At 35.8% G+C, this 26,810-nt stretch overlaps 1 protein-coding gene across 7 annotated transcripts in view; it reads right to left on the bottom strand.

Annotated features, from left to right (window-relative positions):
• E2f1 (E2F transcription factor 1) overlaps nt 1-26,810 on the bottom strand; it is a 269,882-nt gene that overhangs the window by 89,807 nt on the left and 153,265 nt on the right. For 5 of the 7 annotated variants that reach the window (XM_067757843.1, XM_067757839.1, XM_067757823.1 and 2 more), the window contains one exon: nt 10,303-10,330. The gene's annotated coding sequence lies outside the window, so the exon portion shown is untranslated. Of the gene's footprint in view, nt 1-1,876; nt 2,102-10,302; nt 10,331-26,810 lie in introns of those variants that run through there. The other 2 variants (XM_067757847.1, XM_067757860.1) reach the window with 2 other exon arrangements.

The following is a 26,810-nucleotide window of genomic DNA, read 5'->3' as shown; positions in this document are numbered from 1 at the left end:
GCTTACTATAAATAACTGCCCAGAGATATTTCCTAAGGTATTTGGTTTAATCCGCCTCGAGTTCTATATGTTTGTATGGTGCAGAAACTGCGACGGATTCAATGAGCGGCTTTCATATCGCACTTATCATAAAAAAGGAATTTACGACCTCGGCGTAGTAGCAAGTATAGATGTTGGCTCCCTACAGACGTGAAAAGAATCGGTTCGATCTGGCAAGAGCACGGAAACAGCAGAAAGTGGATAAGGGAATTCCTTACCGAGCCAGACCCATGCTTGAAGCGATGACATGGGAAAGTTTGAAGCTCCAAAATGCCTCCATTGTGGTGATATAATAAAAGACGTGTACCTCACCGTCTTCGAGAGCCTTGGCATACAAAGGCACAAAAGTCTATCTCACCAGGAGAAAACATGGTTGCCTACTACAGACCACACGTAGAACGCTACCGTACGCCGAAGAAAACAAGGTCACTAGTGCGGCAAATGCTAGTTTAGGTTATAGGAAATTGCATTTAGTTACAGCCTTCGAGAGACGCTACAAGACTGCAATCGTTGCCACTAAGAAGTGACTGAAATCCATAGACCCCAAGGAGCTCAAAACTGCGTTCCATATTTGGTTTGAAGACAAGTAGGTTTCGGCATTCCGCCATTATCAGTGTCATTTATTGTCTCCAAACCAAATTTGGCAAAGGATGTCGGAAAATCGTTATAATATACAACAACAAATTTCCTTAAACACAATTGCCTTGTCTCCTAGATAGAGAAGATCTCTGAAACATTTGCGGTAGATGCATGAGCTTTACAAAGATTTTAGATCCGTAAGGAAAGTTTATATACCTGAGTGAGTTCATCATCTTTCCAATCTTTTGTGGTAGGAAAGATTGTCCTATGGTTTGTAATGAAAAGGAGTCGTTTACATTAATCGGTTCGCTCCGTCCTCTTCCTCTTCTTGTAGCGATAAATACACTCCCCGCAGGTTTAAGGAGTATTATCGATGATGAGCCCCTTTTCCAGATTTTGATACGTTACGTTCCGGAAATGAGCACCAATAAAATACCAGCCCATTCATCTCGGGGACGATTTGATATGACCACTTCGAACCTTCGGAGTAGATCTTCCAGAGTGTTAACTCCTCTTCCTTCATAAAAAAATCTATGGATAGCTCGTGACATGCCATGTTTTAGCACTTGCAGAATCTCGCCCCAGCGATTGCTGAGCGTTTAGGGTCTTCCCATCAAGTCTCGTTATGTCGGCCTCTAGCATCTGTTTAGAAAAAAACTTTATAGTGAAAAGCTCTTGCATGATAGATGACAAACCGTAAAGTTGGCCCGTGCCGGCTGCTGTTAAGATTTACTTTGGCTATCGAATCAGAAACTACTTAAGACGTGCACCCAACTAAATTTTGTGTTTAAATATTTTGCAAAATAGAGTTTATCTTCATTACCACAATAACAACAACAATTTTTCTAGTAACTTAGTCACCTCAAAAATGCAACTAACCAAAAGCAACAAGCAAGCAAGGGGCACCTGAAATGCGGGGGGGGGGGGGGGGGGGGGTTAATTGACAACCGCTATGTTGTTTGCTTAGTAAGCTCGCTGGTTCTGCACGCTATAAAAGTATGCACCTACATACATACATGCCCAGCTTATGAAATGCGGTGAAGAAAAATTTAGCAAGCAAACTTAAAAAAATTAACAGCACTGCAGTTCATATTAAAAAAGTATAATTTCCGTTAAACAATTGAATGCGGAGCGTAAGGGAGAATTGTGTGGATCCACCCAAAATAAGATGAAAAATGGGATAGATGAAAACCGTTTTGGCAAACGTTGAAGAATATACACCTAATAGAAAAAAAAATATATCACGTTTAGAATTTACCTGCAACGCACTTTGAGACGAGACGAGCAGCCAGCCGACCGACCTACACACACCGGCTTTTTTCTGCTTTTTATTACAAAGAAAGAATTGCCACGCTGCGCCCGTTTCACTAGCGCCAATGCTGTTGATATTGCCAGAATATATATATTTTGTTTTACATATGAAAATTTCTAAATATTTAGTTGAAGCCTAGTGAACCCGACCCGTGTGCCAGTAAAATTGGTACTAAACGTATGCAGCTCTGCAAAAATTCGAACAAGTCCCGAAAAATAGAGGCAAACATACTGAAAATCAGATAGAGACGATTTGGGATGGAGAATACGAGTATTTGTATTACGAGGGTTGGTATGCAAATCTTAAGCTAGGTAATCCAATGCAGGCCAATATTTGTGAAGGAAAATTATCACCAAAATTGGATTGGAGTTAAGTTTGACCAGAAAACCCTAACTCGGATTCGGCTTTTGTCAAAACAAGAATTTGATGAACGTACTTATATTACGAAGTGGAATTGCGTTTTCTTATAAAAATCTGAAATTTTAAGAATGCTTTTATTTCCCATTTAGTGCGTTCTTTTTTTCGCTCGATTTCGTCCAAGATTGTATATTCTACGTTCCTTTCTCTGGCTCTCGGATTGTCAGAAGATATTTTCAGAAAGTAGATGTTTGTCTTACTAGATGAAAATTATTTCAAGAAGTTGAACGCTGACAAATTTATAGGAGAAGAAGAGCAACCAAGCATTTATGTTGATTTTTACGTTGATGAAGTCGGAATGAAAGGTCTCTTGAACAGTTTGTTTACAGGTTCTATAGGTATAATTTATAACTCCTATCTAGTAGTTGAAAATTCTCAGCATGCAAGCTATATTATGCATCATTTATTTTTATAATCGAATGGAAGCGACTCTGCCCAACGCTGAATCATAATTAATTGATTAATACTCGTACTGCTTTCGGAATGGACGCGATTTCGTGCAGCAAATGAACAACTACAACAATTAGGAATGTGCTAACTGGAAGATAGAAAAGCACGCAATTATTATTTAAATAAGCTCTCATCTTACTGTTGATGGATATAAATTCGAGGCTTTGAAGGACTTCGCCTATCTGGAAACCAGCGTTAAGAGCGAAAACAATGTTAGCTTAAAAATCAAACCGAGCATAAGTCTTGCCTATAAATGCTACTTTGGACTAAGTAGGCTATTGAACAGTAAAGTCCTCTCTGGACGAAGTGTTTCAAACGAAACCGCAGTTTGTAAGTAGAGGAAGGGAGAAAGCTCTACTGAGTTGGAAAAGCAGGTGGAGGAAAACTTGACCTCCCTTGCTGCTACCAATTAGCATCATTTATTGGGACGCAGGGATAGATGGCGTGACTTTTACAGACTGGTTAGAATCGCTTAGGGGCTTAAGCGCCAATTAATGACGATAATGACGTATATGCTGTATATTGGAACGATTTTCCGTCATCCCTTGTCAAATTTGGTTTTGAGACAAACCGGTTTCGGCGTTGTGCCATCATCAGTGTCGATTTTCGTTCTCGAACGAGAACGAAAATCGACACTGATGATGGCACAACGCCGAAACCGGTTTGTCTCAAAACCAAATTTGACAAGGGATGACGGAAAATCGTTCCAATATACATCATTTATCCACCCTGTCGGAAAATCAACCAAACAAGATAAGACGTATATGCTCTTTAGATAGAGAAAATCAGAGGTATCAAAATATGCAATCCAATTTGATTTAAATGTGATTAAGGGAAGTGAATGATTAAGTCTGGAGGGCCTGTCACCAAAAAAACAGGACAGTCTAGCATGCTTCTGTTGATTTATTCTCAATGAATAATGTAGCAAGCATTTCCATTCGGCACCGTAACTTTGGTAGGTGGTGCAGTTTCAGACGACTAAAGTAAAGAGGAAGATTCCGTCCTGTATCCCGTGGTAAATCCCAGAATGCAAAGAGCAGGCATTCTTTTTTAACAGATACTAATATGGGTTCCTTATCATTGAGGCATACTCCAAAATAGGTAAAATGGTTCTGGTAGTATGGGGGTCATTGAGTTCTTTAGCTTATCAAAGTTAAGGAACGTTTAGCCTATGCATCCAGCTTCCAATATGTGATTTGAAGTCAAGTTTAACGTCTATGGCATGGCCATAGGCATCAACAACGGTTTAGAATGACTTAAGATACAATGTCAAATTTGGTTTGGAGACGAACCGGTTGTTGAGCGTTGTACCGCCTTCAGTGTCATTTTTGGGGTGTTTAAAATTCATATAAAAATCTAGACAGGAGTATTTTCTGGACGGAAACTGCGCCACTACCGGAGGAAAGTGTTTAGCTTATACTTTTAAATGTTAAAATGTGATAGACAATTTAAAACACCCACTGGTAAAAATTTGTCAAAAACCAAAGCGAATTTTACGGGCCGCCATGGTATGACGGTAGCTTGCTCCGCCTAACACACAAAGATCCTGGGTTCACTCCCCGGGCAAAGCAACATACAAAAAATTTTAGAAACAAGTGTTTTCATTTAGAAGAAAGTTGTGCTAAGCGGGGTCGCCCCTCGCTACTGATTCAGCAAGCACTCCAAGTGTATTTCTGCCAAGGAAAGTTCTTCAGAGAAAACCCATCTGCCTTGCAGATGGCTTTCGGTGAAGGCATAAAATGTGTAGGTCCCGTCCCACCAATTTGTAGGAGAAATTAAAAGAAGCACGACGCAAATTGGAAGAGAAGCTCGGCCCAAAATCTCTTCGGAGGTTATAGCGCCTTTTATTTATATGTGTATGTATTGCACTTTAACTTGGTTAGACTAAAATTGAAAATCGAAACTTTCATAAGATTTTATCGAATTGTTTCGAAAACAATTTTTCGATTGGTTTCATAGTTTCAGTTTCATATCAAATATCGAGAATAAAAAAAGCAAATAATTGACGAAATTTAATAACAATTGCAACTGCAATTTTTCTGATCACAGCTGTATGTATGTAGGAAGTTAAGTTTGAAACTTTACGATGATGATGTCAGAATCGAACTTTTGTATTGGATTACATAACTCATGATCAGCGGTGGGCACCACTACATATACACGGTTAAAAAATTGAGAGTGTGTTAGTATACACGAACGCTTACTGAGCACGAAAGCAAAATTAGCCGTGTTTTTTAACACGCGCGTATACGTTTCGTTTGCGCGTGTTAAAAAACGCCTATCTTCGCTTAGATAATGCTTAGGAGACCCATCTAGCGGCTGTGGTAAAACAACTAGCTACAGCAACAGGGTGTAGCGAAAAGCGGAGACGCAACGCTCTGATGGCCATAGGGTATAACATATAGCTGAATCAGTTGCGATGAATTGTGGACACACATATAATACATAGAATTAGTGTACAGGGTGAAACAAAGACACATATTTCAGTTACATCTGAGTATAATGCGTATTGAAATTTAGTAGGACAAAATTTATGCGCAGCAATTTCAGAGGTGTATTTATAGTTTGTCTCTTAGCAGTCAATATAAAGTTTAAGCGTAAACGGATATACGCGTGTTAAAAAACACGGCTATTAATTATCTATTTAGTTGCATTGTGAATGATAACTAAGTGTGATATCTTATCTGCCAAATGCCTGACAGGGTGTTCAATATGGCTACTTTTTAGCGTTTTGACAGGGTGTTCAATATGGCGGCGCTTATCTTCAGCGGGTGATAGAAAGAGATACAAAATGAGACAGCGATAGTTAAATACAAATCAGGTGATCCACTCACTTTGGAATTTTGACGTCTATGCAGAAGATATCACACTTAGTTATCTTTCACAATGTTTAGTTGGATTTCAGCACTGGTACAGTGAGCACTTGTCACAGCGGGTTTGCGACACGTCCTTACCGTAGGAGATTCAAAATCAAACTAAATGAGCTGTCGTTGATTTTGACGAAGTAGCCGTTGTGCTGCCGATCATCGTATACGTCGCTTAGCAGGTGCTAAGTTTGTGCCCACCCTTGCTCATGATTTACTTAGCAGACCTCGTAAGTGTAGAATAACGTGAGGTACAATACAGCAACAGAAAAATGTTTGTTGTTATTTGACGTTATTTATTTGCGGGCTACCAAAAGGGAATTGTTGCTTTAATCTTAATTTTATATTCGTACAAACATATGCTTCGGCAATAAATGAGCAAGCAAAAATGGATAAAAAAATGTTAAAAATTAAAAAAAAAAAATGTATTTCCTAAATACCGAAAATACTAGGTAACAAATTAAATATCTATAAAAAGTCTAGTAGATACTTTTTTAGTACAACTTAAAAAACAAACAATAAAATTTTCGTTAAAATGACGCTTGGGCGCTAGTCGTTTGGTCGTTGAGCAAACTTCTGGTAATACTATGGACTCATTCAAATCAAATCCTGAGAAGGCAGTAAAGTTTGTGAATTTTCATTCTTTCTACATAGAAAAATTCATAAAAAAATAAAAAAAAAAAAAAAAAAATTTGCCTATGTGGTTAACAGTGTTGCCAAGTTAGCCTTTTCGAGGCTAGATTTAGCCTTTTTTTTTGCCTTTAGCCTCGAAATTTTGTGTTTAGCTTCGTGACTTTTTTCTAGCCTTTTTTACTCCGAATATATTTTTAAAAATTTCTAAAATACAATAATTTCAATAGTTCCTGTGAACACCTAATACCTAATAATATGAGTTCTCTACAAAAGATTAATTCTTTTTCTGCTGAAAATTCGTTGAAAATTTCAAAGCCAGATGTATTTTCTTACTTTGAAAAAGAGAAGTATAGTTATTCTTCAAGTCAAATAGCATTAATAGAGCTGCAGTGGCGAAAACTTGTAAATATACAATGGAAAAATGTACACTCCACCATGGAATTTTGGTCGGAAGTCCGAGAACATAAAAATGCATTAAACGAACCTCCTTTTTTAGAACTGGTCGAATTCATATTTAGTTTTTTAGTATTACCACTCAGTAACGCGGAGGTTGAAAGAGTTTTTAGTGGCATGAAAATTCTGAAAACTAAACTAAGGAACAAACTAAAAATTAAAATGCTTAATGCGCTGCTTAATATTAGATGCTCGTTAAAACGCTTATCTAAATGTTGTAATGACTTTGAAATTACCTATGATCTCATATCTATGGTAAATAGCCAAACTTTATACCCAGACATAAGCTCTTCTGATTCTTCAGACGGGGAATATTTTATATAAATAATTAGTTTGTAATATTTTTTTTATGTATATACACATATGCAATCATTTAAAGTAATTCCATGTGATAGTCAAAGAGGTCAAACAGGAAGTTATGCTTAAGTTATGTTTATAAGTTTTTATATAAAAAAATATAATGAATTAACCAAAAAATTTCTGGCCTTTTTTTAGCTTCTTTTTTTCTAAATTTAGCCTTTGCTAACCTTTTTTTTTGCCAATCTATCTTCTTTTTTTTGCATCACCTGGCAACACTGGTGGTTAAACGAAACAACAATTCAAAATGAGAGAAATTCTGTCGAGTAAGAAATATGTGTGAGCAAAAATGCAACAGCGAGTTGTAACGAAAGATACTAGTAGATATAGCAGAATCGTAGAGTGTGCTCAGCGTTACCAGATATACAGACAGCGAATTTGACGTTTATCAGATTTTCATACCAATAATTTGTATGAGGGATGAAGGTGCCAGAGATTTTAAACAGTTAAGCATTTTCACTGGTAAAACAAACCAAATTACGGGACAATTTTACCCAAATTTTTTTTCAAATTTTTTCCATCTCCAATATGTAGCTGTTAAATCAACATCGCGCAAACATAAAAAATTCATTCTACGTAAGCTCGCTTAACTTAAGAGCTATTACTGTTACCCTAAAATATACCAATGAAAACTGTTAAAATAAGAGATTTTCGTCAAGATTAGAATAACAGTGAAGGGGTTTGAAAGCAGATATTTCTGCAGCACCATGCCTCGCGTTCCAATGGTCAGTGATCCAAATCCGGATAGAAATTAACCATGCAAACGTAACAACAATGTGATCCAAATAGATCAATTTAATGTTGCATTTGCCTGTTAAATTGTTATCAGTATCTGTATCACTGTCCGTTGGAACGTGGAGATGGTCAAAAGTACAAAACAGTGAGCGCTGTCAGCGTAAGTTTCTCCGTGCAGTTACCCGATGTATTTACATAATATTGACAGTTGTTCACTGTTGAAATGACCAACGAAATCAGTTCTTTTAACTGTCATTTTTAGAGAATATTATTGAGACCACAACTCCTCTGTTGAAATGGACAAGTTCGTTGTCTTCATGAACAACTTGGTTTAATTTTATCGAATGTTCGTTAATTCAAGAACAACAAACCAAATTTGTTTATTACTAGCGTTATTTCTTTCGGTGTTCTTAAAGCGCATTCATCAGCTTCTTTGCAAAATATGGTCGGACGAGGGCATGCCCGACGATTGTAATCTAAGTGTTCTTTGCACAGTTCACAAGGGATGCTGCAAACTGCGCCAACTATCTCGAATCAGCTTCCTTAATAACGCATAAAAGGTCCTGTCAAGCGTATTGTGCTCCAGACTAAATCTAGTATCGATCAGACTTTCACTACGCGCCAAATCTTTTAGAACCCTGCGAAAAAAGAACTGACACACATCACTTTTTCGTCAATTTTAAAGCCGCCTTCGACAGGCCGAAAAAGAGCTGCCGCTATATCTGAATTTTATTTCCCCGAAAAACTTATATGGCTCTGCAAAACGACGTTGAGCAACACCATCAGTTCAGTCAAAATCGGAGAGGACCTCTTCGAACCGTACGAAACTAAACGAGGTTTTATACAGGGTGACCCCCTATCGTGCTATTAAATTAATTTGATGCTGCAGAACTTAACCACTCTGGAACAATATTCTGTAACAGCGTGCAATCACTACCTGTGCACATTGCACATTGATAACATCGACCTGAACACCCACGCCGTAAGTTCTGCTTACTCCAAACTGGAAAAAGAAGCGTATAAGATGGGCTTTATGGTTAAAGAGGAAAAACGAAGTATCTGCTGTTATCAAGCAAAGAGTCACCGCGTATTTTCGAAATAGTAAAATACTTTATTTACTTGGGAACCAGCATAAGAATCGCTCTTGCAAAGTAAAGTCTTTTCTCGGCAAACGAAAATCATGATCTACAAGTCACTTATCGTACCCGTCCTGCTATATGGTGTAGAAGCATGGATCATGACAAAATCAGATGAAGCGGCTCTAGGAGTGTTCGAGAGATAAGTTCCTCGAAAGATTTACGGACCTTTACGCGTTGGCGACAGCGAGTACCGAAGAAGTTTTAATGATGAGCTGTACAAGCTTTACGCAGACATCAATATAGTCCAGCGAATTGAAAGGCAGCGGCTACGCTGGCTAGGCCATGTTATGCGAATGAAAGATGCGGCTAAGAAAGTATTTTTATCGGAACCCGCCTATGGAAGCAGAGGACGAGGGCGGGTCCCACTCCGCTGGAAGGACCAAGTGCCAAGAACCAATTAAGTTAGTAAGTAAAGAACATTTTATTGCATATCGTGACGCGGTAGATAGAACACACGAATTGAAACCGAACAACGACTTTAAATAAAAACACATTTTAAGGCACTCTTTTGTGAAAACATAAAAGGAGTTCCGAATTTTGTATATTTGATGTTGGAAACGTTGCTATAGCAAATTAAAGCTACGGATCGTGAACAACTTTTTTCATTTTCGATTTTTTCTTTGCATATTTTGTTTCGTTTTGACATTTGTTGGTTTACTATTGAAAATTAAAAAAGAAATAAACTACGGGTTTTGATGTTGCGTATTTGCTATGAGGTAGCAAATGCATAGCCGTGTGTTTTGTTAGTGTATTGTAAAAAATATGCTACACAAGTTTGCAATGCTATGATGCTAGACCATTGCACAAGATCCCGAACTCCCTTATAAAAGTTTAAACATTTTATAAAAATTTAAAATTTTAACCAAATTTGTATTTGCAAAAGAGTTCTTTGTCCATATATACACGTCATTGAATTGAACATTAATGAGTTTATATATATTTTTTTACTAAATGGTTAGCAAAAAATTAAACAACGTGACATCAGGACGGACAATGCGGCAGCTGTTTCTTTATACCACTTCTTAGGTGATCGACCTGTTGACAAACACACTCGAGAAAAGCCACGTTCGGTTGTTCTACAACTTCTTTCCAATTGCCTTCTGCTTCAATTATTTATACTTTTATATGGAACATAATTTTTGTTTGTTTGCTTGTATGAAAGAAATCAGATATTGTTCTTATACCTTTTTTAACAAAAATTAATTATATAAATGTTTATGTTATTATTAATATGTATATTAGAAAAACAACTATAGTAAAACTTTAAATAAAAGGAATTCCTCAAAGAGCTAATCCAACTGTTGTAGGCAATCCGCATACTTACTTGTATCTAGCATCTTTTTCAAATCGATCTGGAAAAGAGAGAGGAAACTAAATAAATATTGGTTATCAAATTAAAGTTTTTCTGTATAACAATTAATTTAATAGTGGCCATTTAAAAAATATAAACTAATTTTTATTAAGAAAGATCTAGATTGGCAACTTTAATATTTCGGCGGCTCTATCTCGGAGGAGAGGAACGCTATCTCAGAATTTTTGTTCAAAAACGTGCTACATCACTCTTATCCAGCTGACACTTCCTGAAACAAATTATGTCATAGCGCTTTCCACAATCGTTTGCTAAGGTAAGGTGTTTTCAACCGACTGCAGCGATAGGGCGGTCGATCTTCCAGCCAGCCGATGATTTGCTCCGATAAAGAAAATTTTATTTTCTATCTTTGGTTGCCCATCTTTGACATGTATGTACATATGTAGCCGAAATATTGAGCATTTATGAGACGATCAGCTCAAAAGTAATGTAACCAGACTAAGAAACGTGATAAGTAGCTCCCCGACGGTTTTAGAGAGTTTTAACGATGTTGATCCTTCGCGGGATATTTATCTGGTATGTTACGAAAAATAGTACCAATCACCCTTATCGCGAGTTTTATTTTCACCCGAAAATATTCACAGTTTTTGTTCACCCTATCGCAGAGAGTGGCGAAACAATTCTTCGTGTTCGAAAAAGATTTCGCCTTATTGGCAACTCTTTGTTCGGGCGAAATGAACAGCGGGGAAATCCAAATTAATTCACTTATATTTTACGGGCGAACATGAGAAAAACAAAATGTAAGTAATTTTTTGTTTTGAAATTTGATATTCTTATAATTATTTGTACTTTTATTATTAGGAGTAAATCAATATATAATGCACAATCGGAAATGCTGCTTGACAAGATGATCGGGAAAAAGTGCCGACTTCTGGCGCAGCTTACTTTATGTTTAAGTAGCCTTAGTCCACCTATTAAGAGTGAAGCTGAGAAAAAAGTAAAATTTCTTTATTGTTAAGTATGTAAATTCCATTTATTATGACAACGTAACTTTTTCTAGGTATGGAATGACCAAAAAGATATGTACGAAAGAAGGCATCCAAAAATGCAATTTATGCGAAGGGGACAGGACGTGGGCCCAACATCCTACAACTCATGGTATTTCGAACTTTGTATAAAAATCGTATGCAGTTTTACGCTGCTCTTCTAAAGTCAGCCAAGTTATCCATTGTAGACAAAGCAACGATTCCAAAATGTTCAGTACCTCACTGAAACAAGATTGGCTAAGGGCCACCTCATGGTCCTTTCCAACGGCTTTTTGATGTCCTCCCTCTGCGAAACGAAGACATGCGCTCAACTTTACAATTGGTGGAACTCCAAAAATTTGCTTCAATGGTGGCAAGGAGTTGGTAAGAATACCTTGCAAATATTTGAATGCCGGCTTGTTTAGCCGGTTAAATTTCAATAACAAAAACGTGCTGAAAACAGTAATTTTTAACTTACAGTGAATCACTTAGCGCCAAAGGGTTAGAACTGTCCCTTAATTGCCTCCGAATCGCTTTGACATTTATATTCTCCTCGCGATCAAACAATACCAACCTAAATGCAATACTAAACATTTTTTTATACATTTTTTATCTCTATTTTTCCAGTGTTTTAAGGAAATATATGCTTGTTTACAAAATTTACTCAATTGCAAGTAAATTATTTGTTCACTGCTAATTCACAATAGAGCATAAGCTATTTCGAAGTTAATTTTTGTTCGCCCGAAATTACCGATAGGCGACAAAAGTTCACCCGAAAAAAAAGTGAAAGCGAACACTTTTCCGTGTGAGATTCGCGATAAGGGTAAATAAGACACAAAACGACCATACGACCACGTTGAACCCTCTTATCCCTTTGTTATCAAAACTTATGGGTTTGTTACCAATTTGTTATCGGCATGTTATCGATTTCGTATTGAAAAGTTATCAATAACGAACTCTAAGAGAATTTGGTACTTGAATTTGGTACGAAATTTTTTTTTTTTAACACGCCTTGCATTTAATGTAACTGTAAGGATCATTCAATTTTGAAAAGCTACTTTTAATGAAATAAATGCAAATCTGTTTTTTTTCTTAAAACGGAAATATACGTAGGGCTAAATTTCCCTGCACGTAGCCTCTTTTTCCTACTATTGGCATCACTGGCATCAGAGGCATTCTGTCACGTTTCAACTTCCATACATAGTTCCGTATCCAACACATTCCTAAGCGCCACAGAGAGAGCACAAAATTATAAGCAGAGCGCAACAGTTAAGAACTCGTTTATTGAATGACTCGCCGGCCGGCCAATCTGTTTTCTTGCTCTTAATTTTTTTTTTTTTGGATAGCTAGACAATTGGAGACTCGAGTCACAGCAGACGCATGCAAATGTATAGGTGCATATCTGTGTGAGCGCATGAGTGCATTGAGTTTGTGTGTGTTTGAGTGCAGCCGGTTACCAATACATACACAAAATAAGTAATCGCTGAGTAAAAGAAAAGTAAAAACACAACTGTTAAACGGAAGTGACGTCGTGATAGCTGGTACATACATAGATTTGGTATTTAGCTGCTGTTGTATTGTTTATCTTTTTTGTAGTTTTGCTGCAGCTTTTTCATTCACATTTTTTATTCCTCTCAATTAAGGGCCCCCAACTGATAAAAGCAAACTTGTCGTTTGTATGTTTGTTAGTTTTTTTTTGTCGTGTTGTTATTATTGCTCCGTTGTAGTCTTTCGTCGCAAAACATTTTACAAGAATGTAAACAACTTGACAGTTGCAGCCAATTTAATTTTGTGTCGATAACAGCAGAATGTAGTGTTGCCAACTTTTGTGAATTACTTAAACGCCGTTTAGAGACATTCACATAAATATGTGTTTATTTGTGGGATTTATCTGGGTCAGGTGCATACAAACACCATGTCGAAGAGCTGTTACTAGCCGGGATTAAGGGGAGATGAGTGGTAGTTGACTAAGTTGCCAGTTCAAGGTAAGAGGAGAAGCAGAACGGGTAATGGTGAACTTGGTGGACGATGCCAAAGACGTCTCTAGAATCGCTAAACGATGAATAGGTGACGGAAGGCAGAATCCAAAAAAGACCGGTGAAGTGCTAAATCGGTTGATGGATACGCAAAATTACAGGTGAAATCGGTTGACGGTTAAGAAATTAGAAGAGTCCGTGGATTGTTTTCCAAACCTACTGACGGAGTAAGGAAATGATAAATGGTTAATGATGTATTGATAAGTGGCTGATAGGGATCAAAGTCACCAATATACATATGTAGAAGGGCAGAGCTCGGAAAAGATGAACCGGGTGATAGTACATAGTCGGTTGGTAATTGTTGGATGGTTTATAGAGGCTGATCGGTGCCATAGTTAGAATGGAGGAAGATGTGGAATGGCGGAAGTGGTGAACGATGAACGGGCTGGTGCCACATGAAGCGGCAAATGCGCCAAAACTACTAGTCTATCGAAGTAACCGGTGAATCGATGAGTTTATGTCACAATAAAAAATATATTCGGTAGCTAAATACTTACATACCGTGGCAGCGGACGCAGCAGTGTTTTGGAGACAAGGAGGTAGCGAAACGTAAGGTTACAGCTGCTCGCAGTGCCTTAACGCACCTTAAGAAGTTGGTACCAGGGTTACTAACAGAAATAAATATTGAGATATGGATAATGTGGGAAGAAGCCTACTCGTACAGACCGGTGCCACATGAAGCGGCAAATGCGCCAAAACTATTAGTCTATCAAAGTGACCGGTGAATCGATGAGTTTATGTCACAATAAAAAATATATTCGGTAGCTAAATACTTACATACCGTGGCAGCGGACGCAGCAGTGTTTTGGAGACAAGGAGGTAGCGAAACGTAAGGTTACAGCTGCTCGCAGTGCCCTAACACACCTTCAGAAGTTGGTACCAGGGTTACTAACAGAAATAAATATTGAGATATGGATAATGTGGGAAGAAGCCTACTCGTACAGACCTCCCTCATCGAAAACGCAAATCGGTACATTTAAATATAAGTCATGATAAAACCTTTAAGAAATTAATGTAATCGAACTAAGTGACCGAAATTTATAAATCAGAATGTCTTTAAAGCGTTTGAGGTGCATCCGGCTTTATTGGGAAGAAATGTACCCACCCTGGTATAGGTCCTCTAAGCAATCATTGATAACCGTGACGACCAGCCTTCACCCTGAAAACCGACTCCAGAATAAAAATCACTTTTAGCTCCTGAAATTGTGGGATTACTAAACGAAAAGTCCATATTGAGCTTTTTACGGCGACCGCCTTGGTAAAGAGGTGGTCTGCTGGCCTAACTAACCAAAAGTCCTCGGCCGTTGTTGTTGTTGTATTAACGATAAAAACACTCCCCGAAGGCTTTGGGAAGTGTTATCGATGTTGATGGTCCTTTTCCGGTTATAGATCAGGTACGTTCCGGTAACAAAGCACAATTAAGTTACTAGTCCATCATTTCGGAAAGGATTCATATGACATATGACGCCCTCCCCACCCCCTGCTAAATATGCGTATGATACATTCATATTTGTAACAGGATTCCCCTCGCGTAGGTGAGGTTGACAATTGGGTTGCGGAAGCTTTGAAGCTATAAAGCTTTGTATTGCGCTTATACACACCTTGAATCCCAAAAGTCCTCCACTCAGACGGCTTGACGCTCCTCGGCAGTAGTATTGAAAGCTCTTCGAGTATATTTCTGCTATGAAAAGCTTCTCAGCAAAATACATCTGCTATAGGAGATATCTTTCAAAATCGTCATAAAACATGTAGGCACGCCAATTTGTAGGGAAAATTACAAACCAGCACACCACAAATAGAAAAAAATATTTACTGCTGTTTTTCTACACTGAAGGTATTACTTCATGAAACTTAATAAAAGATGATTGTCTGAGATTCCTTCAGTTCCTCATTACATTTGTTGCATACACAAGATAACGGGTGAGATCCCAGTATTGATAATGTGTTCACAAACTCCAGACACTTCACTAGAAGATCCGTACTGAAGCTGGTTCGTCAAACTATGGTGTTGAAATTTCATTTCAATACTAAAAAAATATAACTCGGAATTGTATGCTTAATTATACAGAATGAGTGGAGCCACCATAATTTTTTTTTTTTTAATTTCAGATGGCGTTGCAGCTCCCGTAATACTACGATTAGCTAAGCCGCTGTCCCCAATACAATGGATCGGTGTTAACCTAATATTAAAAGCTCATCAGAAAAAAGCCATCTGTTTTAGCGGGTGGATTTGGAAAGAAGGTGGAGTGGAGGAGCGTAGATGCCGTCGCCAGGCATTGAGGTATCACATAATCTCCCTTGCAAGGAGAAGTGTTGGCTCTATAACTTTAGCACACTCAGTACGTTAGTTACTAGAACGCCAGTACCACTCCAGCAGTTAACACATATTATGACTAGTTTGAAAGTCCCTTAAGACGAACTATACTCGCTTCGTACGAGCTCTAAACAATTCGTCTTTCCTAAAATGTGCTGGTATGCGAGAGCCGAGTTGCTTAAGTCGCACAATAGTGTGCGCGATGATTTCTAAATACAGTAGCGAACACCAAAATAGCATTTGCAACGTTTATACAATTTTGTTAACTAAATTCTTCTTTTTTTCATTTTCGATGATTTAAAAAGAAACTTTTATAAATTCTGTAACTGAAACTATGCAAAATAAATCATGAAAATCTTTTGGAAAAAATTCCAAAAACACATTTATTTAGAGTTTATGTTTTTTTTTTTGAGTATGTAGTTTTATAGCCCAATCAATTTTAGTCCAACAAACAACAAGTTATAGAACCCTCAAAATTCCTATTGATTTTCTAAAACTTTTTTACGGGGGATGCTTCAAATTTTCCTCCGTACAAAGTGTGGAAAAAACTTTTTTTGATACGATGCAGGGATGTTCAAAAATTTTTATATTGGAGTGCAAATCACAATACATATACAAAGCTATATTTACACTGAAACTTTTTTTAATTAAAAAAAAAAAATTTTTTTTAAAGTTTAAAGAATTTTGATGGTCCCCTTAATGAATAAATTTTGAATTAAAATTTTTCTCAGTGCTACAATATTTAAGAAAACCCGATTATTATTCACCTTCTGCTAACGTTCGAATCGCTAAACTGTCGAATAAATAACTCCAATATTCAGTATTGCAATATGTTCTTTATTTAGTCTATTTTGGGAGTAGGTCAATTATATGTACTTCAATATCACGTACTTCACAACTAATGCGTGTTTAAATCAAACTGATCAGTATTACTCAGCTTGCGCTGTTTTTATACTCTCGGTTTCCTCGTTCACCCATTTCTCCTAAAGTCTAGTAATTTTGCGAACAGTTGTATCTCATGCTTGGTTACCAGCTATATACATGTATATTTGTAGTTTATAGCCATATGTGTGTATGTGTGAGAAACTACTTCGGCTGATGACTACATGTGTGTGTGTGTGATATCTCTTCGTCGTCTTCTATATATGTGTATAAATGATTATTGAAGTGTTCATGTACACAAGTGTAGCTTCCTTGAATGTTTTTGTTGTTGTGCCTTTATTTACTATCAACTTAGTGATGATAAAATTCCCCCACAATATCAAACCGAAGTGCCTTGGTTTTATATGTAAGTGCTTTTTCTTTGCACTTTCATATGAAATTGAGGCACTTTCATATGAATCGAATTTATATGTGAAGGCATATGGGAGTGCTATGAATTTTTTTTTTTATATTGAAAGTGTGAATTTGTATCTGTGCCTATTCTTCAGGGCAAAACAAAAAAAGTGCTACAAGTGTATAGGGTTGAGCAGCTCTGGACGTATGTGTAACTTGTACTTTGTTAGACAAAAAAAGTCAGTCAAAGTTTGATTTGGAGTTCAATCAAAAGTTCGAAATTTCTGAAAAATTTCGAAATCGTTTTTGAGATTGATTTGTATAGTCTAAGTTACAAAATTCAAGAATTTTTCCTTAAATTATCGAAAAAAAAATTCGTTAATACATAATTGCCACTGCTATGTTTCTGTTCGCTGCTGTACATATTGATTGCCTCGATGAGATTTCTACAAATGCTACCAGCATTTAAAACCATAAAACCCAAGTTCACCCCTTTTCGCGGTGTCGCAGCACCACAATTGCATGTGTGAAATTTTCAATTTCTAGAATTTTTCTTTTTGGTTTCTTTCTTTTTTTGCAGTTTTTGTTATATGAAATTCATTTTTTTCTGTTTATTTATTTTTATACCTATTATAAACATGAAATGGTATATTAACTTTGGTCCGATGTTTGTAACGTTGAGAAATATAGAAGATAGACTCACCATTAAGTATACCGAATTGATCTGGGCGACGAACTGAGTTGATATAGCGATGTCCGTCTGTCTGTTTGAACGCAAAATAGTCCCTCAAATTTTGAGATATCTCATTGAAATTTGGCACAAGGATGTATTTTTGTATTATATTAGACATTTGTCGGATTCGGTAGGATCGGACCACTATAACATATATCTCCCATACAACCGATCGTTCAGATAGAAATATTTTTGGCCATTTATCCCTTAATTTAGAAAGTATAAACGTGAAACTCGGTGATATATATTTTAATATATCATAGAAGATTTTCTGAAAAAATCACTTTGAACGGAGCTATATATAGTATATATCCCATACAACCGATCGTTCAGATAAAAAGATTTTTGGCAATTTCTCCCTTATTTTCCAATATAAAAATGTTAAACTTGGTGATGTTTATTCTAATATATCATAGAAGATTTCATGAAAAAATCATTTCGATCGGAGCTATATATAATATATATCCCATACAACCGATCGTTCGGATAGAAAGCATTTTAGCAGTTTCTCCCTTAATTTCCAATATAAAAACGTTAAACTTGGTGATATTTATTCTAATATATCATAGATTTCCTGAAAAAATCACTTTGAGCGGAGTTATATATAATATATATCCCATACAACCGATCGTTCAGATAAAAAGATTTTTGGCCATTTCTCCCTTAATTTCCAATATAAAAATGTTAAACTTGGTGATATTTATTCTAATATATCATAGAAGATTTCATGAAAAAATCATTTCGATCGGAGCTATATATAATATATATCCCATACAACCGATCGTTCGGATAGAAAGATTTTTAGCAATTTCTCCCTTAATTTCCAATATAAAAACGTGAAACTTGGTGATATTTATTCTAATATATCATAGAAAATTTCCTGTAAAATTCATTTCGATCGGAGCTATATATAATATATATCCCATACAACCGATCGTTCAGATAAGAGGGTTTTTTGCCATTTTTTTATATTTATCTTAAAACCGTTTAGGTATGTACATCTGTTCACTATATATTTCTTATATTATACAGCGCATTATTTGGAGATTACGAGTGGGATTAGATTATTGTTCAGCCCCATTCATGAAAGGTATGAAGTGTTCGGCACAGCCGAAGACAGTCCCGTCCTTACTTGTTTTTTTAGTTTTGTGTTATCCTTCAGTTTTTTTCCTCAACGTTGCCTAAAAGTGTGCATAGGCTTTAGTTTTTATTTTCATTTTTTATGATTGCTTCTGCTTGATTTTTTTTTTGTGTATGTCTGTGCAGTTTGTTTGGCTTCTTGCAAAGACCTCACCCTGATTTTGACAGACAGCGTGAGTAAAACTTTTTTTGCAATGACACTTTTTTCTTCAACTTGCTTAGTATTTTATATTAAATATTTCAATTTTTTTTTTGTTGAGTGTCGCATCCTTTACGTTTGCGTTGCTGCTACGTTCATCAACAATTAGAATCCCTATTAGCTATGCAGCATTGCAAACCGCAACCCCCTTGAATTATGCCAACTTGAAGGCCGTCGTGCAATCAGCATATGCGTCTCATATATTCAACATTTTTGCTTTTTATTTCTTGCCAGTAGTCAAGAGAGCTCATTATTGTCAGACAGTTTCTCGACTTTATATGCTTGTTTTTTTTTTTTTTCATTTAAAAAATCCAGTGTGCTTGGAAAAAAAAAATAATAATAAAAACAATATGTATGTATCTGTTCATTTGTGTTCTTTGTACTATTTTAATTTTTTTTTCAGTGTCTCTCAGCATCGCAGATTTTGTTGTGTATCTTTCTGTTGTTATGGATATGAATTTTATGGCTGCGGAAAAACTTCCCACGATCCTTGCGCTAAGTCGTAGAATATTGCGCGGCGCATCCATTTTATGTTCATACTTTTCTTTTATACAAACATACTTCGTTACTTTGCGTTTGTTTAATGAGCTGAGTCTGTTTGATGGGAAGTCGCACTATTTTATTTGTAGTTTCATTTGATTTTTCTAGCTCCTTTTTTTATATCTCATCAGTTTATTTACTTGCCTAACTAAGCATCCTACCCACAAAGGGGCCTTTTAAATGGTGCTCAACGCGTATTAACACTTGCTGCTTAGCACAGACAAGAGCTCCGACTATTCCACATGGCTACATACATACGTCAATATGTAGCGACAATTAAATTCAGTAAGATCCATGATAATTAAAACGAAATTGAAGCAGAAGGCAATTGGGAAATTGTTGGCCAACAACAAGGCGTGGCTTTGGTCGAGTCTGCTGGTAAACAGCTCGATCATCGCAGGATTGAGGGTTCGAAGTCCACTCCCTGGAGAAAAGGTATTGAAAAGATTTACATGGTATGGTTGGTTGGTTGCTGTGCTGCCCGACTGAGGTGGCCTGGCCTAAGTAGCGTTTGAGTCGTCATTATGAATGCTTGTTTTACTCAAACAATTTGCTACTACTGTTGTTTTTTATGGGGCATTTCGAAACCGTCATCAAATCAAGCATCTCAAAACTGCCGAAAGTGCGGGGCTTAATATTCACCAGAGCTTGACACACAGGGGAAATGTGACAATGTTTTCTTAGAACCCTCCTCTCTACGGCTCATACACCGGTCGTTGAAGGGGATACCTATTCATTACGCATGTTGGCCGAATGGCCAATGGCCTGTAATTGTAGCCGTTCTAAATATTTCTTTCCTAGCCCTATTTTGTAAATTGGCGCTTCTTTTCTCGTTGAAGTCAGGCCAAGTTAGTTTGATGACTTTACAGATGTACGTAGCATACTAATTATTGCGGGATCTTTGAGGCATTCACTCATTAAGTTATTCATTCATTTGTACAAACATATATTTCAACCCTTTTTGGAATGTCTTAAAATAAATTGACTCTTACATACATACATATTAATACATTGGTACATACATACATTTTGGCTCGCTTTGGTACGGCCTGAGATTCAATTGACACATTCATTCATTTGTGCAAACATATATTTTGTACACCGTGCATCATCTGGTAACTTGAACCTTTGTATGCTACTGTTCAAAGCTTGCCCGCCACAAGCCTTTACCTGTATACAAATTATTAACATGATTTACTTATGCTTGCTTTGCTTATGCTTACAGTAATATTTGACTGCTTTTCACATTTATTTTCTGATCATATTCGTGAATATATTTCAATCGTTTTGGTTGACATTTTTGAATAATTTTTGAATGCCATTATAATGCATTTATTCTTCATATCTCATTCAAAATACGATACTACATAATAATCTTATTTCATCAGGGGAAGAAAGCATGCGAAAGTGAGCTATTCGAACCACAGCTAACTCGCAAACAAACTTGACCGATATACACCTGCGACTACAACATCCTATAGATTGTCCAATAATTATGTATTTTCTGGGAAGCTGAAGGGGAGAAATGGTTGGGGAAATATTCGTTCAATAGCAGAATTACATTATTTTTGTCTTGAAGAATATCTTTTGCATAAATAATAAACTTTTTATATATTTTTTCTTAGCTTCATGATTAAAAAAATAAAATTTTTAATTAAAAGTAAAATTTCAGCAAGTATAAAATTCATTATTCAGTCAACAAATATATTCATAAAAGATTCAGAAAGCTGAATGAAAAATGATTATAAATTTTTGATCACCTAAAGTAAACACATTTGATTCAAATATGATTCCAAAATGAGATTGAAAAACTATATTGAGTTTTTAATCATCAAAGGTAACCATATTTGATTATTCTTTTTGTTGGTTTTTATGAAATATTAAAATTTAGTCATTAAAGGACTTCAAAAATGATTCCAAAAGCGAAAAATGCTTTTTAGTTTTTCATCATCAAAAGTATTCATGTTTGATTATTTCTTTTGTTCAATTGTTTAGGCAGATCAATGAACATGAAGAAAAAGAAAAAAAAATATGAAGCCCAAATTGGCATAGAAAATTAAATAAAAATGAAAATAGTAGAGAAATAAATTTTCAAATTCCAATATTCTGCAAAGAGAGTTAAGTTAAAAAAATAAATTATATTTTGAAAAAAAAAAAAAAAAAATTAATAATAATATTAAAAAAAAAGAAAAATTTTTACAAACAAGAAAGTTGTAAAATAAAATTTTAAGTAATAATAAAGAACAAAATCAACAATTTTATTAGGCCTAAATTAGTCCTTTTTCATATTATTAGTCCTTTTTTTAAAAACAAAAACCTTATTACCTTACTATTAAAAACCCATTTCCAAAAATGAACTCTCAAAATGCTTCAATTAACAGAATATTTGCTTGAGACAAGCTTTATCAGCACTGTCTAAGTTCGATAGCAAACCAAAAATTTGAGTAAACTTTTCGGATGCTCATGACATCTTCGCAAAAGTTTTGATGGGCAATCTTTTAAAAATGCATGTACTTAACATTCTTCTAATCACATACCCATTATAAAAATAACGAATTTGATATTTATATCAAAATTAATGCTTCAAAGAGTACATAGCTGAATGTCAGTGGAAGCATGCAACACACCAAAAAATACCACAAGAGAAAAGAACTATTTACACCAGTAATAACAGTAGAAATGAAAAAAAAGTCACAAAGAGAACCTTATTATAAATAAAGCGCTTAATAAATAAATAAATAAATTTGCAATTAGACCTGTCGCGCTCGTTTTCATCCCAAAGGATAGAAAATTAGTAGCATAATACAAGCAACCAGATTGTTGAGGAAAAGATTGACTTAGGACAATACTTGACCAGGCTGAAAAATGCGGGCAATATAGGACTTGTAAAGAAATAAAAAGACAGTCGTCCCTTAGGAGACAAATTGGTCAATAATAATAGATACTCGAGTAGGCAAATTTAAAAATATAAAATAGGTACCCAAGTTCTCAAAGATCTAATATTTGCATTAACCCCAGAAGTTATGCATGCGACAAATGTCGACAGAAATTAAAGAAATTCTTCATAAATATCATGACGATCGCATCTGGGAAGGCCACCCAGAAAATCGCTTGACACACAAGATCTAATAAAAATAATGCTGGAAATATGAAAAATGATATAAGAAAAGATACGAAAAATATTTGCATCCACTGTACCCATTGGTTTAACCACTTATCACTATATAACTACTTCTTGCTCTAGCAGCAACTGAATTTACCCAATCTACTGTATATCATACGCTCAGAAATCCCGCTTTAGACAGTAGACATACATATAGGGCCCTGCAGAATATAAAATATCGATAAGAAAAAAAATTTTAACCTTTAGAATAGGAAAAATAATTTTAACCTATAAGGTAGAAAAAATCGATAAAAATAATAATTTTACTATAATTCCATTTAGAGTAGTAAAGATCGATAAAAACAATGTAGAAAATAGAAGCATAGAAAACATAAATCAAAATAATAAAAATAAGAAAATTGTAATACATAAAAATAGACTTAAACTCATAGAATAAGAGCACTTTAATTTTGTAAACACAAAGAAAATTTTTATTGTGTGCAAAAGAAAAATACAATAATAATAAAAAAAAAACAAGTGTAAACTATTCTTTACATACATTTTGGCTCGCTTTGGTACGGCCTGAGATTCAATTGACACATTCATTCATTTGTGCAAACATATATTTTGTACACCGTGCATCATCTGGTAACTTGAACCTTGTTATGCTACTGTTCAAAGCTTGCTCGCCACAAGCCTCTACCTGTATACAAATTATTAACATGATTTACTTATGCTTGCGTTGCAGATTCCACAGCTAATTTTATTTATGCTTAGAATGCAGTTGCCAGGGAACTGAACTGGATGTATATGTATGTAATACACTTAGTTTGTAAGTATTAGTGTAAGTAGGTATTTTAGCTTATAGAAATTTTGTGTAAAAGAAACAGCTTTTTAATAAAGAACTCAATTCTATCTGGTGCCGCTAAATGGGCACTACAACCGAATTTAATTTATTTTTATTCCCCAATCATTATATCTTGTATTTGGTCACAATATCAACCATAATTCATATAAGTAGTCGGTGTACCGTGCCGGCCTCTGTAATGTCTAACGATGCAACGGCCTGGGCTAGTTAATCGGCTTTTGCATTGTCGTCAATATACCTGTGAGCACGCACCAAATGAGTGTGATGGTCAACAATTTTTGCCAATGGTCAACAATTTTTGCCAATTTTCGCGCAGCACCTTCTTTCAGCTATCAACAGCATTAGGTGAATGGTGATTTTAACGCTTTGAGTACAGTGTGGTTGTCGGGGTATATCAATACCCTAAACCCGCTTACATGTTCCTCCAACAGGTATTAACAGACTCACTCTATTCCTTGTAGGTCTGCTAGGAGGATGCTGGATTAATTTGGAATACAGATTTACCTGCTTACGAGATATTATCAAAATAGCCATCGATTTGTCCATCCTGAAGTCGCTTTATTTAAAATTTTTCCAAAATATTTTACGAAATTAAAATGAACTCCTATCCGAGTCAGTGTAACGAGCTGCTCTATAAGGCATATTGAAGGGATGACTAGAGCTACAAGCTTCTCCAGCCTCATTGTCGGTACTGAAATCCACAATAAAGCTGATTAGATATTTGAACAATTTTCAGTCTTTCATTGCCAAATTTAATTTAATGACAACCCGAATATGTTTACGTTTTCTGAGAACGAAGATGGTACAACGCCGAAACCGGCTGGCCCCAAAAACAATTTTATGGCGGAAAATTACTAGAATTTACATAACTACACTGAAATCAATTGACGGATGGAGGATATACAAATGGGGATATACAAACCTGACAACAACATTTTCTGTCATCACTTGTACCATCTTCAGTATAAGTTTTTATTCTCCGAGAATATAGATCAACGTTCCACTGAGCGGAAAAATCATCAAACCAAATAAGATTCCATTCCACCGAAATTTCCGTTAATTTGATCATTTGGGTCTCTTAACACTGTAAACATACCGCCTTAAGACAGAAGAAGCCGTGGCATCTCTGAAGATCTTCGGAGGTGGCATGTAAAAATATTGGCATTAAAAAACTTTTTGTACATGAGTCTGTCATAGTTTGCGGCTTTATAGCAAAATATTGTCTTTACAAAAAGGTATTTAATGGCAGCATTTTATTATTAACATTAACTAGGAAATCTGGTGCTCGAATAAGCACCGTAAAGTGCTCACATAGTGTGAACAGCGTTACCAGAAGTTAGTTCGACGACCAAACTGAAGAAATTGTCTCTTGGATAAGACTACCAGCTTTCTAGAACCTATCCTACTTGTTGCTTCTAAAACTGATAGCGCAATCTCCCAAGGCTGATTGAGAAGCTAGTATTTCGGGACTACCTCTAAATTTTTGGCGCTTTGTATATGTATATGTAAGGAAGCCATTCACCACACAGCCAATGAATTTTCGTGAGACGTTTATTTCTAGTTCCTCTTTTGTTTCTACAGAAACAATTTGTCTTGGTAGGTAGTGTTGTCTGGATGTAGTTTCCTTGGTATTTTGTTATGTATGGATTGTATTTCGTTTGAGTTCCAGAAAATTGAAAATTGCCGGCATGATGGCTTGTTGGGATTGTAAAAATCAGGATTATGAGGTGCACCCTTTCACAGATCCCAGAATCCGTAAATCTTAAAAAAAATGGAATTTTTGAGAATATAGAAGGTGCGAGCACATTCAAAACTCCTTAGAAATGATTATTCCTAGCACATGTTGTTGTTATTGTAGCAGTGCTTCGTCCCATCCAATAGGAGCGACCAATCAAAAATTGTCATCAATGTCCTCTAACGAGTGTCCAAGGAAACTTGCTGTATCAAGAGGCGTTGCTTCCACATTCTTAGCACATGAAGGCTTGATGTTACGGAGGTGAAGATGGTTTCTGACGCCACTCCAATGCTAGCCAAAATGCGCGAAAAGCTGAAGATTGATAGTATGAGGCATCATATCCGTGAATCAGCCTTCATATGACACATCACACATTCACTTTTAGCCAACTTTTCAAGAGTTTAAACATCCAAAGAACCCTGAGGACGCACTTTAATTGCGAATAAAAATAACGCAGACAAGCTTTAGTTTGTAAATAATTGATTTCACTGCAAAACACACGGCTAGGACTAGACCGAATCAAATTTTTGGAAGAGAGTAGCCATTTAAGTAAAAATTAGCTCTTCCGTTTTTCGTAGCCTACAAAACACAAATATTGGTTTTTGAAGTTCGAAATTAAACCGATCTTTATATGTGTATATTTCTTACATGCGTGTGTATGTCACTGAACTGCTTCTAAGCTACTGGATGGATTTTGATGAAATTTTTTGGTTGTCTTCAAGCGGGTTTGACAATACCTTAAATTTAGTCCAGTGGAAAATGTTTTTTGGATCAGATATCCAATATTTGGTATAGATATTCTATAAATAAGGAAATGGTGGTGGGAGAGGTAGAGAGAGCGGCAGTAAACGGGAGTGGCGTGTCAGTGGGAGTGGGAGTTGGCGTCAGAGGGGAGCAAATTCGAATGAGAAGGCAATGGAGATAAAGGGAACAATGGATGGACAGGAATAGAAGGAGAAATGGGTGGTAAAATAGATGAGGATCGAATAAGGAGTGATAAGAGGAAGGGAGGAACACTTATTAAATGTAGGTAAACAAATTTTCGGGCTGGAAAACATCTGCTCGGTACGCTAGTCATAAATGTATTATTTTTTTACTTATTTTACTTAAAATATTAAAAAAAAGTAGAAATGTGATCTACCTTTTTTTTTATTTAAACTGTGTTAGTTTTTCCTTTTACAGCTTATACAACAGGTATTACAATATGAATTTCATAAGCAATATTTTTGTGTAACCTTTCGAAAGCGTGCCCTTATTTTTTTGACTGTAATAATGAAATGATGCGGTGGAGGACGCTACAGGGTTAAAATATTCAGCGAAGACTTTTACTACTTTACTTTACTACTCGCGGACGAAATCTTTGTAAAAAGGACGTGAAAAGATAGGGAGTGTGAAAAAGTCAATTTGCGCCTTGAAATATGCAACATATTTTTAAATCATCCTCGTATTGACATTTTGTTTTCTACAAAGGTGCAATAATGATTAAATATTCCTTACACTAACAAACCAGTAGTACTCGTTTGTACAGAAAATGTAAATTAAATACAGTTTACAA

Source organism: Eurosta solidaginis, chromosome 1 (assembly GCF_040869045.1).
Source record: "Eurosta solidaginis isolate ZX-2024a chromosome 1, ASM4086904v1, whole genome shotgun sequence".
In the NCBI taxonomy this organism is placed as follows: domain Eukaryota; kingdom Metazoa; phylum Arthropoda; class Insecta; order Diptera; family Tephritidae; genus Eurosta; species Eurosta solidaginis.
Note: the sequence above shows the minus strand (reverse complement) of the source record. Positions and strands in the feature narration are given on the sequence as shown.